The sequence below is a fragment of the Prionailurus viverrinus genome, chromosome D1 (assembly GCF_022837055.1).
Source record: "Prionailurus viverrinus isolate Anna chromosome D1, UM_Priviv_1.0, whole genome shotgun sequence".
NCBI lineage: Eukaryota > Metazoa > Chordata > Mammalia > Carnivora > Felidae > Prionailurus > Prionailurus viverrinus.
The window spans coordinates 86,440,754-86,454,312 of record NC_062570.1 but is presented as its reverse complement, the minus strand read 5'-3'; the positions used below and the strand labels follow the sequence as shown (position 1 = coordinate 86,454,312).

The 13,559-nt window shown below is 43.0% G+C and overlaps 1 long non-coding RNA gene across 1 annotated transcript; it reads left to right on the top strand.

Moving 5' to 3' along the window:
- Positions 1-346: 346 nt before the first annotated feature.
- On the top strand, positions 347-8,475 carry LOC125177279 (uncharacterized). Its single transcript, XR_007156552.1, has 5 exons — positions 347-556; positions 1,915-2,050; positions 2,732-2,820; positions 4,313-4,406; positions 7,936-8,475. It is a non-coding gene; the product is annotated as an uncharacterized LOC125177279 (long non-coding RNA).
- Positions 8,476-13,559: the final 5,084 nt, after the last annotated feature.

Genomic DNA, 13,559 nt, shown 5'->3' with positions numbered 1-13,559 from the left:
TTCAAGAACTTACTATCTTATAAAAAACAGAGTTCGGCAACTGTATGCTCTTGCAAGAGTCATTTGTTTGACATCAGATGTGTGCTACATAAAGTGCTAATCTACACGGTCCAATAATATGGTGGCCATCAGCCACATGTGGCTATCTCAACTTCATTAAAATTAAGTTAAATTAAAAATTCACTTTCTCACTAGCACTGGCCACATTTCAAGTGCTCAAAATCCTCTGTGGCTACTGTGTTGGACAGTGAAGACATGGAATGTTTTCATCATCACGGAAAGTTCTGTTGGACAGTGCTGGGCGAAGTTGCCTGGACACAGATATAAATAGCACACAGAACTTGTTCTTTAGGAGCTCCTGTTCTACTGAGGGAGAACGACATGTAAATTAATAGCTATCATCCCGTAGAATAATGTGGGCAGATAGAAGAGGTTCTGAACTCAATGGTGGGAGATGAAAAGGATACAGGATGGGGAAAGCAGAAACAGGACAGCTTCACACAGTAATTGCAAACTGCTCTGAATCTTGAAGGAAGAGTAAAAAATTAGCCAGCAGGTAAAGATGGGACCTCCAGTAAGAAAGAAGGAATTCCTGGGGCGCCTGGGTGGCGCAGTCGGTTAAGCGTCCGACTTCAGCCAGGTCACCATCTCGTGGTCCGTGAGTTCGAGCCTCGCGTCGGGCTCTGGGCTGCCGGCTCAGAGCCTGGAGCCTGTTTCCGATTCTGTGTCTCCCTCTCTCTCTGCCCCTCCCCCATTCATGCTCTGTCTCTCTCTGTCCCAAAAATAAATAAACGTTGAAAAAAAAATTAAAAAAATAAAAAAATAAAAAAATAAAAGAAAGAAGGAATTCCAGACAGAGGGAACCAAAAACCTAAAGGCTCAAAGTCAAGAGGGAGCAGGGAATGACAGGAGAAGGGCAGGAGAGAAGAGGAGGGAGGGCTCAGGGAGGGAGGAGGAGGAGGGAGGAAGAGAGCAGGAGGAGGAAGGGAGGAGGGAGGAGGGAGAGAGAGGCAGAGAGGGAGAGAGACAGGGAGGGAAGGAAAGGGAGGCAGGGAGGGAGGGAGAGAAGACACAGAGAGAAGAGAGAAGTATTAGCATCAGATACCTCTCTGAATGTATTACAGGTCATTGAAGTTGAACCTGAGCTCTCTGTCTTAAACCCCTGATCGGCATTCTCAAAAGGGATGTTTATTTATTATTTGTTGCAAATGAAGCTGGAATAAGTGACAATTAGGTGTCAGCCACAGCCTTCCTTCAGGTTTTTGACACAACTGCTGCCTTCCCAGCATTCACATATTCCACCAAATGTCTCCCTACCTAAAGACTCCCCTATCTCCAGCCACTGTGTGTTATGTCTTTCCATTTTGTCTCCTTCAGAGCACATTTCACTATCTGAACTTATATGATCAATGTGCTCGTTTGCTTACTAATTTATTATGAGTAATAAATAATAATTCTACACTAGAATTTAAGCTCCTTGTCAGCAGGAACCTTCCCGTTTATTCAGGGCTCTATCCCCATCACGAGAGTGTACCTGGTACGTTACAAGCCTCACTAAATAGATATGTCAGCCAAGGCAACGATTACAACAACTGTAATAGTAGCAGTAACGGTAGAAGTGGCAGGTCACATTCGATGAGACCTCATTCCACAGCAGGCAGTAGGCTGGGTTCTCTAAATGCAGTATCTCAGGCGTTTCTCACACACAATTCGGAGACAGGTCTCTTTGAAACCCCATGTTACAGTTGAGAACACTGAGATCAGAGATAAGAAACTCACCCCAGCTCACGCAGCTGGTAAGTGGGGAACTGAGAAAAGAACACAAGCCTCGGAGAGGTTATTACATAAGCTTCTAACCGGCTCAGAGTGTGGCCTCCTCTTTACCTTTCCTGCCGCTGCCTCTCAAATGACAAGATCAGCCGGATGAAGGCGGGAAGACAAAGCCACCTGGCCGGGGTCATGGAGGAGGTGTGACAGTGAAGGGTCTTCTGCTTCCACACTCACAAGGCTTTGTCTTCTTTGCTTTGCTGACTCTTCCTCAAATTTAGAGGTATTGCGTCTTGATTTGTTGACCTCAGTATCTTTGTTTGGCTCAAGAATGCTCTCAGAACAGTGCCTGGTACACGGCTCAATCAATGTTTGCTGAATGAATGAGCACGCATTCACTAATTTCAATACCTCTGTTGGTCACAGAGTTTGGGGAGATCATGCTCTAGGGAGACGTTTCTGACTAAAATTTGTTGGCACATTCAAGTAAAATTACAAATGACTATTATTCAAGTAACAGCACAAATGACTACTCTCTATTTTTCCATATGTGAATGGATAATAGCAAAGATCCCGGAGCAGGAAATTAGGTTATGCAAATACCTTCAAGGGCCAAATTGAAAGTCACTCTTCATTTGAGGGGATTTATTAGCAATTCTTACCTTTTTCTTTCACATGCCCTATTTTACATTTCTGCTGCATTTAAGTTGAATGCTCGCTCCATCTAGACAATCTCCAGTACAAACAAAACAGCCAAATTAAGGCTAGTGAAGAAGCAGTGTTTTTTTTTTGTTTGTTTTTTTTTGTTTTTTTTTTATAGTAAGCTTAAGTGCCTGAGCAAATTATAGCCCAGCCAGCCAGAGCAGCAATGAGCCATTCCAATTGTAAATAAACATATACGTGGCCTATGGACAGCCAGCGTGCATCAGAGACATCTCAGGCAATTCATTTGAACATTCAAAAGGTTAAACCAGAAGGCAAGATTGGATGGGAATCATTGTGTCCCCAGCACCTAGGACATTGGCAGCTGAATAAATGCTGAAATGATACATGGTACGTGCTAAAATAAATATTTGCCAAATGAATAGGGAAGAAATGAGTTTGGTTTCCTAGAGATAGCTTCCATGGTGGTCTGTTTACCTGATGATAATGATCATGTGATTCCTGTAGAGGGTCACGAGGGCTCAGCTCCTATCTTTAGCAAGGCCATAATACCTTGTTTGAGGTTCTTATTCTAGAGGAAGTGTTCTAGGGAGCACCCTGAAAGAGGACTGCTTTTTAATGGACACTTGCTATTCTTGCTTTGGCTGGCACTCATCCCCCATCTTCAAGTAACACCCTCCTCATTCTCTCTGGGAGGGCTATGTCTCTCCCATTCTCAGTCAGTGTTGGTTTAGGTGAAGATGAGTCCTTGTCCAGCTGCAGGGAAAAGGCTGTAAGCCAGACTGGGCCAAGGAGAGTGTAATAACCCCCAGGCCACAGTCACATGAGTCATTTTAAGCCAATCAGAGCCAAGAAGTCTCCATTCTGGAATTTTGCTGAGACTACCGGGAAAGAGGTAAGCTTTTTCCACTAGAGCTGCTAGGAAGATAGAGTAAAGATGGAGCTTCTAGAATAATCTTATGAGCAAACGAGGAGACCTTGCCTAAGAATTAGTCCAGTAGAGAATAAAACAAAGCCAAAGGTTAGGGAGACAAAAATCAAGGTCCTGGATCCAACCATGCCTGAATGCATATTGCCTCTAGAGTTTTAATTAAGAGCCAGAAAATGGTCTTTTTTGTTGAAGCATGTTTGATTTAGGGTCCTGATATTATTTACAGATATCACTCTTTTGAAGGGCAATAATATTTCATACACTACCTCAAGTGCTTAATGTTGAAAAATTAACATCTAGCAAGCCTCAATCTTATAGTGCCTTGGTTGGTATATAAATACACAAAAAAGAAAGCCTTAGAAATATGAATAACCATTCAGCCACCCTCTTCCCCAGCAAAATAATTTACACTTTGCATTATGGGTTAAGAGCTATAAAATGTCTATCCCTTCTGACCCAGTAATTTTAATGCTGGGACTCTGATTTAAGGAAATAATCTTAAGTAATAAAAAAGTTTTATGCTCATAGATATTTATCATGATATTATTTATAATTACCGACAATCAAAAACAACTTAAATACCCAATATATAGAAAAGGTCAGATAAGTTTTACCACAAAATATTGTATAGTTATTAAAATTACATTTATTAAGAGTTTTCAATAATGTGTTTACAGCATAATGTTAATAGGAAAAAATCCTGTGTATTGTACAAACACACTGTGTTAAAAAAAAAATCCACAAGTAGAAAAAAAAAATGGAAAGAAGTATCTCCAAATGCTAAAACTGGTTATCTTTAAGTGGTGGCACTATGGATAATTTTCTTCTCTTATTTGTACTTATTCTTTCTACTTATTTGTAAATAAGAATCTTAATGTTTCCTTAATTAACAGATACTATTTTATAGAGGAAAACATGATATTAAACTTTGAAAATAACTCTCTCCACTAGCTCCCCAATGGAAGTCAGCCAGCCTTGACTTGGATATGTCAAACCCGTCTACTTTGGACCATGAAAACTAGTGAATTCACGCAAGAGATCAGAGGTACAGCAACAAGCCCCTCGTGTAATTGAACTCTGGGCATGTATCAGTCACCCATTCTATGAGCTCAAAATGAGAATGCACTAAAAGTTCTTACCACTGATCTACTCACATCTCTACAGGGGCTTAGTACCAAAGGCTATAGTTGGGACTATCATTACATCATTAACCTTATTAATGAGAAAAGTTCAAGGCAAAACCTTAGCTGCACATTCCTCAGAATGATGCTTTTCAGGTACTTCTGGTCTCTGGGGGCACAAATGGAGGTCTTCTAGAGCAGAATATTGAGATTCCAATCCCCAGAGATCTCTTCTTGAATAAGCCAGTAGACTAGGCACTGAAAGGACCCAAGTCTGAACTTGTGCTTGTCCAATAATAAAACCTCAGAAAGGTAAACAGACCAGGCCAGAAGAAGAAGCTAGGAGACACATTGATGAAATCAGTGGGCATGGCTATGTCTGTTATTAATTGATCTGAGCACAATAGATGGCTCTGGAACCATGAACCTCATTCGGGGCCTTGGGCAAACATAGCTCTCCCTCCGTATACCAAGCTTCCTGTCACTCTGTGCCCAGTGGAAAGCCATTTCAGCTGCCATTTTGTCTCTTGATCAATGACCATAACGCATATTCTGGGCCCCATTCCCAGGATAATGTACTGAGTAAGTACAAATATAATTTTTATAAAATCACCAGGACGGCACCTGCAAACAGAAGAAAAAAAAAAAGGAAATGAATATACATCGCGAAGAAGAACACATACCAGGGAGAATTTGCTTCCTCACATACCTGGGACAAATGGAGAGCAACACATTCTCCACAGAACTGTGAACTCAGTAGGGCTTATTTCTTGGTCTCCCCCCTTCCACCAAAAGCTGATATTCAGAATGACTGTGACATCAGTTACATTAACCTTAGAGATAAGTAAACCACTTGGTTTTATCTGTATATTTAGTGTTTGTGTCTGTAGCAGCCAAAGGCCACTGATTACAGAATAGAAAAATAATTAAGCCCTTCCCATGAAGCAGCCTATGTGAAGGACCTTACACATATCTAATCCTCATAAAAATCCTATGAAATAAGTATTATTAACCTCTGCATGTGCCTCCCCTCCCTTCCATTTTACAGATGAAGAAATCAAGAGAGTTCAAACAAACCTCCTGAGGTCACACAGTTAGTAACAACTGAGACAATTAAAACTGGGGGCAATCTGATTCCAAAGCCTGTGCCCTGACTACTTTGTTCTCTAGAGATGTGGTCTGAGCATACATACCCTGTTTTTCTATGCTTTAGAAATACAGTTCGCAATGAACTCATAAGTCTTTCTATGATGTATATGCATATCAAATGGTCACATTGCACACTTTCAATATATACAATTAGACTTGTCAGTTACTAATCAATAAAGTTTTTTTAAAAAATTAAAAAACCAGAGCACAAGTTCAAAGGAAAACACAACCCAAATAGCATCCTCTGACCCACCCAACATTTAAAATTTCTATTTGCCGTGTAATTTCTCAATCAACAGTGAAAAGCATCAGACCCTGGCAAAGCACTGACTCCAGCTGCCAAATAGGAGGAATGTTTGGGTACAGGATGGTTTCTGAGTGAACCTGAACCTCACTCCACAGAGAGCCACTCGGGTCTCCTTCACAGGGTCCTGGGGGAGGGACCAGAGGACGTGCTGTGTGGTCCACAGCAAAGGGACCTACAGTGGCACAGCAGCGCCGGGTGAGGAACGGTCCACCCCACCCCTGGCATTAGCACCTCCTGTCTTCCAAGAGCCCCCTCACAGACTCCAGTGGCAACTTCTACCGAAGCACCAGCTCATCTCTTCCTGGTCTCTGAAGTGCCACCAGGAAACCAGGGAGTCAGGAAAAAGAGGAGAACAAGCCATACAAACTTCCCATCCACCCTATGCCTCTGCCTTGAATGGGAGCAGAGGACTCAGGCCTCCTGACTGGCTCCTCTGGCACCATTTTTAGTACCTGTGTTCCTTTCAATGGGAGGAAGCGAGTAGGGAGCTAGGATCCCAGTTGAGAGAGTGAGCCTCCTGTGTAAAAGTCACTGTTCACTCTTTCCAGAGTCCTCTTCCTTCCCTGGGACGCTGCCTTCCCTGGGATGCTTCCCTGGAAGTCCCCTTCCCTGGGACGCTGCCATGTTTGTGGGGACACTGTGGGTAACAGGGGAGGGTGGAAGGGAGGTCACAGGCCATTCCTCCAAAATGCTCCGAAGCTACATGTGGCAAAAGAAGGGTAGAATTCCGGTATGCAAGAAAGCAAAGAAATGCTTCTGCGGCACTGAGCAACCTCCCCCAGCAAAGCTTCTCAGGAAGGGTAATAATGTAAACATTCAGCCATTAGAGGAAAAACCTCACCCTTCATGCCACCCTCCCCACCATTAACGACATTGGCAGCCCTATTAAAATACAAGTCTGATTTGTGTTTAATGATCTTGAAAGGAAAGTAATTGCTTGGGTATTACCATTCGAATGTTCCTAGAAGCACAGATAATATTTACAATCGGATTGTCCTTTCTCAGGGAGGGTGGGCAGGCAGGCAGGGCTCCCTAGGCCATTTGAAGCTGAGGCTGAGAAATGATCTCAACAATCAGCTTAAGGGTCTTGGAGCTCAGAGTGTATTTTCCTCTTCCTTCTTTTCACTGTCAAGAGGCTCCTGGGTAATAACCCTACCCCTTTTCTTCTAGGAAGGGAGTCAGTCATTGAGGAATTTGAGAAGGGTAGACTATATCATTCTCGGGGAGTGAAACCTAATCAAAAAGCAAAGATAAAAGAGAGATCGAATGAAGTTATAGCCCAAACAGATGGATTTAAATTCAAGCCAAATTGTGTAGCTATGTCAATGTTCCTAGAGCATCAGTTTATAGATTTATGAAGACACCCAATGTTACTGTTCCAAGAAATACACAACTGAATGCACGGAGGCCAGGCTATAGCACACAGTATTAACCACCCAAACTAGGGGGCGACACAGTTCCCGGTTCAAATCCCAGCTCAGCCACCTAATAGCTTTATGACCTTGGGAGAAAGTAATTTTACTTCTCTGAGCTTCAGTGCCCTCATTCAGAAAATAGAAATGATAATGGGACCCACCACTTAGGGTAATCATAGGAATCCAGAGAGGTTCTAGAAGCAAAGGACTTTGTACTGCAACTGGCAAAGTGTAGGTACTCAATCAATGTCTTTAGTTGTTGTTGTTGTTAAGATTTTATTTTTATGTAATCTCTATACCCAATATGAGGCTCAAACTCACAACCTTGAGATCGGGTCACATGTTCCACTCACTGGGTCAGCCAGGTGCCCCTTCCTTGGTGATTATTAATATTAAAAAGGCAAACGAGGTTCTAACTGTCTTCAGTACCTGGCCTCACATCACTACTATACTATTCTGGCACTTGCGTATTTTGCATGCTCAGCATCAGTAGCATCTTGCTCTCATGGCTGCACACTCAATTCTTGGTACTTCTGCATCCAGGAGGTTGTAGAAACCACAGCAATTCTGCTCATTTTACAGGTTAAGAACCTGCTGAAAGCTTTGCCAAGGCGATGACCTCTCAGGAAAACCTCAGAATGGATTTGGTTTGGTCAGATTCAGCCTTCCCTCTCCCAGGCCATGTAATCTTCATCATATACCTGCATTTTATGGACAAGTCTGGCCTGTGTACCTTCCCTTTGAACTAAAACTCTGGACTGGAGGCCACAGAGAGTGAACCACTAGTGAGAACAGAAAAATCTGGAAGAATCTGGAAGGGTCTTGAATCTGAAAGACAAAGAAATATGGTAAAGGTAAATTATTTCATTCAACTCCCAGATCATGGGGTGCTGGCTCCCAGCAAGGGGCTGAAAAATGGCGGGTAGCATCATTGTCAACATTATGACATGTACCATCTATAATCTGTGTGTACTTTCTCCAATTCTCTTTCCTCTCCTTCTTCCTTATGTCACTTTGTTACCTCACAGAATGGGGTTAATGCTTTGCTAGGTAGGGGAAGGACTCACTCTTTATCAAATGCCTCCCCCTCTCACCAAACTTTATTAAAAAATGAAAACCTCTGCATATCTTTATTCCCAAATTTAAAACTACAATCTGTGCGTCTTAGTAGTTTCACATAATACCTAGAATTTTTCTTTTATTCCTAACCCTACAGACTTAGCATACATATAAAACAGAATTTTATTGCTAAAGGAGACCTTTGGATTCATTAAGCCCCATCTGGCCATTTTACAAATAAGGAATCAGGCCCAGAAAGGTTAAGTGACTTGCCCAAGATACACAACTGCTATGAGTTGGCCAGAATTTCTGACTAAGGTCTTGGCTTTTCAATTAATACTAGATAAAGTGATAATTGAGAGGTTATATCTGTTGGGGATTTGACCTAGCATATGTGTGTGTGCATGTGTTTGCATGTGTGTATGCGTGTGTGTGTGTGTGTGTGTGTGTGTGCACGTGTATGTGTAGCAGGTAACAGCCAGCTTTTGGGGGGGGGGGGTTGGTAAGGTGGGGGTGGGAATACTGGGAATTAATGTTAAATGGCAGCATCCATAAGCATTCCTGCAACCCCACAGGACTTTCTCTGCCATTTATGCCCCATTTTGCTAAGTTTCTTTAACATTGCTTCTCAAAGAGTGGTCACTAATCTGAGTACTTGTTACAGATGTGAGCTTTTAGACCCTACAGGGGACTTAGTGCCTCAAAATCTCTGGAGGTGGCCCAGGAATCTCAGTTGTATCAAGAATTCCCCATGATTCTTTGTGTGCTCAAATATGAGCAGCACTGAGTTAAGAGCCATCCCAGGGTTATACCAAGTCCTATAAGCACAGGGATTATAAGCATGGGCTTAGGCCAGACAGACCTGGGGTCAAATTCTTTTCCTGAGCTCCAGCACTGTTCCCTCTTTCCATATTTCCACCTGTCTCCCTCCCTCATCTCCTTCAGGTACTTGCTTGGATGCCCGCTCTGCGGTGAAGCCACCTGACCGCTCTATATGAACCAATAACTTACCCCCACCCTTACAGTCCAGATTCTGCTTTCCTTATTTAGTTTTCTCCATAGCACTCATCACCTGATATGCTATATATATGTATTATTTATATGTTATTGTTTGTTTCTCCACTCTCTGCTTCAATGTATGCTTCACTAGGGCAGGCATTTTTGTCTGTTTTGTTCACTGCTATCATCTCAGCTCCTAGGTGAGTGCCTGGCACATAGTAGGCACTTACTAAGTATTTGTTGGGTGAGTGAATGAGTGAGCCATTTAGTAGCTGTACGACTTTGAGAGAGTTACTTAATTTCTCTAAGCCTCAGTTTCCTCATCTGGAAAATGGGTATAACAGTCACCTCACAGGGTTATTGAAAGGAATAAACAAGATCATGTATATAAAACACTTAGGACAGCGTTTTATCATCCATGCTAATCATCCATGCTAACTAGGCGAAAACTTTGATAAAGTGATAGAAACGTCTCTGGGTCTTATTTCATTCTCATGCCTTCCACTCTCTCTTACTCCATTCTACTCTCATGAGTCTTATTCCATCTCTGATGTTCAGGCAACGGGCAGGTAGTTCTTCAGTGCTCATTTGTTGGTAATATTTTTTAAGCCAAATGCTTAATGATTCAATTTTAGGGTCACAAAAGAGATGTGAATGTCAGAAGGCTTATATCAAAATGCCATTGTATATTTCAATTATCACAAGACTGGGCCAAAATTAGAAGGAGATGTTCTATAATGTATTTATGAAACTGGGGAGAAATACTGGTTTACATAAAACTGCCATGAACCCTTGTCCTCAGGAAATGAGGACTCTACACACCCTGACTTTTTATCATTCTTCATAATTATGGCTACTCAAGGGGTCCATTTGGAGAGAATGAGGTAAACATGTTCCACATTAGGGCCCAAGTTTGGGGCCATGGAGATTCGACCTCTTTGACACACCTCCCATTCAGGGATGAGATCTATCCCCAGTGTCTTAAAACTAGGCAGGCCTAGACCTGCTTCAACAATAGAGCATGGCTAAAGAGACGTTATGTGACTTCTAAAGCCAGGTCAAAAAGACCATGTGACTCTGCTTGGCTTGATGTAAGAAGTTTGAGTGGAGAGGCCATGTGGAGGCTCTGGTCCTTGGTTCCAGTGGAGCCCAGCCTTGAAGCCATCCCTGCCAAGGTGTTGATGGGTAGGGGAAGCCTCCAAATGTCACTTGGAACCCTTGAGAGCAGCCTGTCCACCAACTGAATACCACCAAGTGGCGGCTGCTCATGACATGCAGGACAGATGAATCACCCACCCAAGCCCTGCCTGTATTCTGGTCCACAAAACTGAGAAATATGATAAAATGGTTTCAAGCCATCACATGTCGGGATCACTGGTTACACAGCAATGAATAACTGGAACAAACATCTTTGAAGATAGACCTGCCCCAGAACTGGGCCAGAAGATGTCTTCTGAATAATTTCAGGACACAAGACAGATGAAAAACGGAAATATTCCTTATTGATTTCTTCTTTGTCTTATGAATATCATTGATTTGAGCTCATTTTCTGAATTGTTTGAAAATACTCCCTTTATGCTCAGAGTTCTGCTGTTAGAAAGAGTTTGTTTCTGTAATGCAGGCCTCAGGCAGATCTTCTCCACTTGTTTTCAGCCTTCAGGTGTTTCCCTTACTCTCTCTCACCCCTACACTTGCAGGGCTCATGAATTCAAGTGCTCCGACAGCTAAGAAGAAAATTTAAAAAAAAATTTTTTTAACATTTATTTTTGAGAGACTGAGCATGAGCGGGGAAGGGGAGAGAGAGAGGGAAATCCAAAGCAGGCTCCAGGTTCTGAGCTGTCAGCACAGAGCCCTGTGTGGGGCTCGAACTTACAAATCGTGAGATCATGACCTGAGCAGAAGTCAGATGCTCAACCAACTGAGCCACCCAGGTGCCCCAGGAGAAAAATTTTAAGAAGAATCTCAAAATCAGTCAACAACAATAACAAGAAGAGGATGAATGACTGGAATACAGCATATAGAAACTTGAGTTCAAGGCCTTGGCTGAGTGCCTTTTCCTCTCTGCATCTCAACCTCCATCACAAAGTGACAGGTTGGCCTTTGATCCCTAAGTGATCTCTTTAGCTATCCTGAATTTTCAAAGGTCGTGAAGGACATATGAGAAGGCAACATGCTTTCTGGGGAGAGATTTGTCAGATCACAGCTCCACGGGGGCTGGTGTACATTTGTCTCTTTCAAAGCTATGTACCCAACACCTTAGAAAGTACTACTAAAAAATAACAGTGATAGGCAACCATTACTGAGCTTTGTGCTGGAAACTGTACAATATGCTAGACGCGCATTCTCTTATTTCATTCCCATAGCAACCATGTGAAGTAGATACTAGCGCTACCCCCATTCTACAGACAATGAGGCTGAGGCTTAGAAGTTTATGTAAGAGGCCAGACAGAACAGAGATAGTAAGCAGTGCAGCTGGAATTGGAAGGCAGTTTCTAAACAGAAAGCCCCAGCTCTTAATCACAAGTATTTGTGGAAGGAAGGGCAAGGAAGAAGGCGCTGTATCTTCTCCCGGCCTGTAACTGTTTTCTCTGGTTACAAGGGTGGCTTAGAGACCACAAAAGATATTAGATCTAAGGACTTCCTTTATATCCTGAGCTGCCAGTCTCCTGAGATTCAGCCCTACCTCTCTCATTGACCACAATCCCAGGCCTCAGGTGACTTCCTCCTTGATACCTCTAGCCCTATTACAAGTACTTAGTTCTCACCTAACCCCCCACATAGAGGATGGGCTAGCTGCATGGGGTTCCTGCCAAGGCAGCAGGAGGTTCAGGGAAGCCCCAGGGTTTATGTCAAGGGAGCCATCATTTGAAATGGTGTCTGGGAAAAGCCTGAAGGGAAGACTGCTACTCAAAGTCTGTTATTAACAGAAATATCTGGGTTGTGTCTGCAGAAAGAATTTTTCAGGGCTGGTGAATGGGAGCTGGTGTAGAGTAAAACAGGGCATTGTGGCCTGGAAGCCGGGAGGCAAACTGCCCAGGTAGACCTGAGCAAGCAGCTTCACTCCCTGGGTTCTGAGATCTCTAAGGCCACTCCTTTCTCTGAGATGTTCCATCTTGGCCCCTGATGCAAAATATCCCCATGCCTCAATTGGTGGCACAAAAAACATACCAAAAGACTCTGGGCCTTTGACCTGAACTTTCAAACAATTCAGTGAACAGCCAGGATCTGTTCCTAAATGTCATTCCTAAACCCTTTTCTCTGAAAGTAACAGGACATTTCCTTCCCCCTGTTGACGACAGAGGGCTCTCTGGAGAGAAGATGGGGCTTTGGGGTTTGGTAAGAAATCAGATATGGATGCCCATAACCTGAGAAATTATAAAATGCTTTCTCGCTCCCACCCCATTTGCATGTGCTTCTTCCTTTGTCTCTAGGTCCTTACAGGAACATATTGTTACCACCAAATAAGTAAACCCATTCAAATGGGAATGTTACTAACTTGTTTAAAATCATGTCCATGTTGCTCTTAAATAACACCAGCAAAGATGCAGGAATGCCACACCAGCCAAAACCATCACCCCCAAACCTGGCAGCCAGTCCACCTCTTTTCTTTTGCAATCCATCCACATTTGAATGAGGATGGTCCTTGAACCATTGTCTTTCTAAAACAATGGCCTTATGGCCAGGAAGGCCTGTTTCAAACTCACTTTTCTGTGTTTCCTTGTCTGGTTGAGTAGGTGTTTCTGTTCCCCGAAAGTCAACTTTGTGTGTTGTGGGGATGCCCAGTGCATACTCTTCCCTACCAGGAGTTTCAATCATTTCCTCTACAGCCCAGCCCTGGGTCTCTGAGTCTTTTTGGCTTATTTCCTTCTCCTAACTGAGCAAGGACCCAGTGTGGGAAGTGAGGACTTCAACTCCCTAACAACCTCTGAAAAAGTTGTGGCAAAAGCAACCTATTTGATGATCCACCAGGTAAGATTTGTAAGTATTTCATTGGTACATTCGGTTCTGGTGGTTGAAGACTGCTGTGTTCATGAATTTCACTTCTATGAGAGTTTGTATTACTGCTCCCAAGTGTTTGCTACATTTCCATGTGAGAAGATTGTACTTCCAGCCCAGTCAACATCAGGCATGGCTATGTGATTTAATTT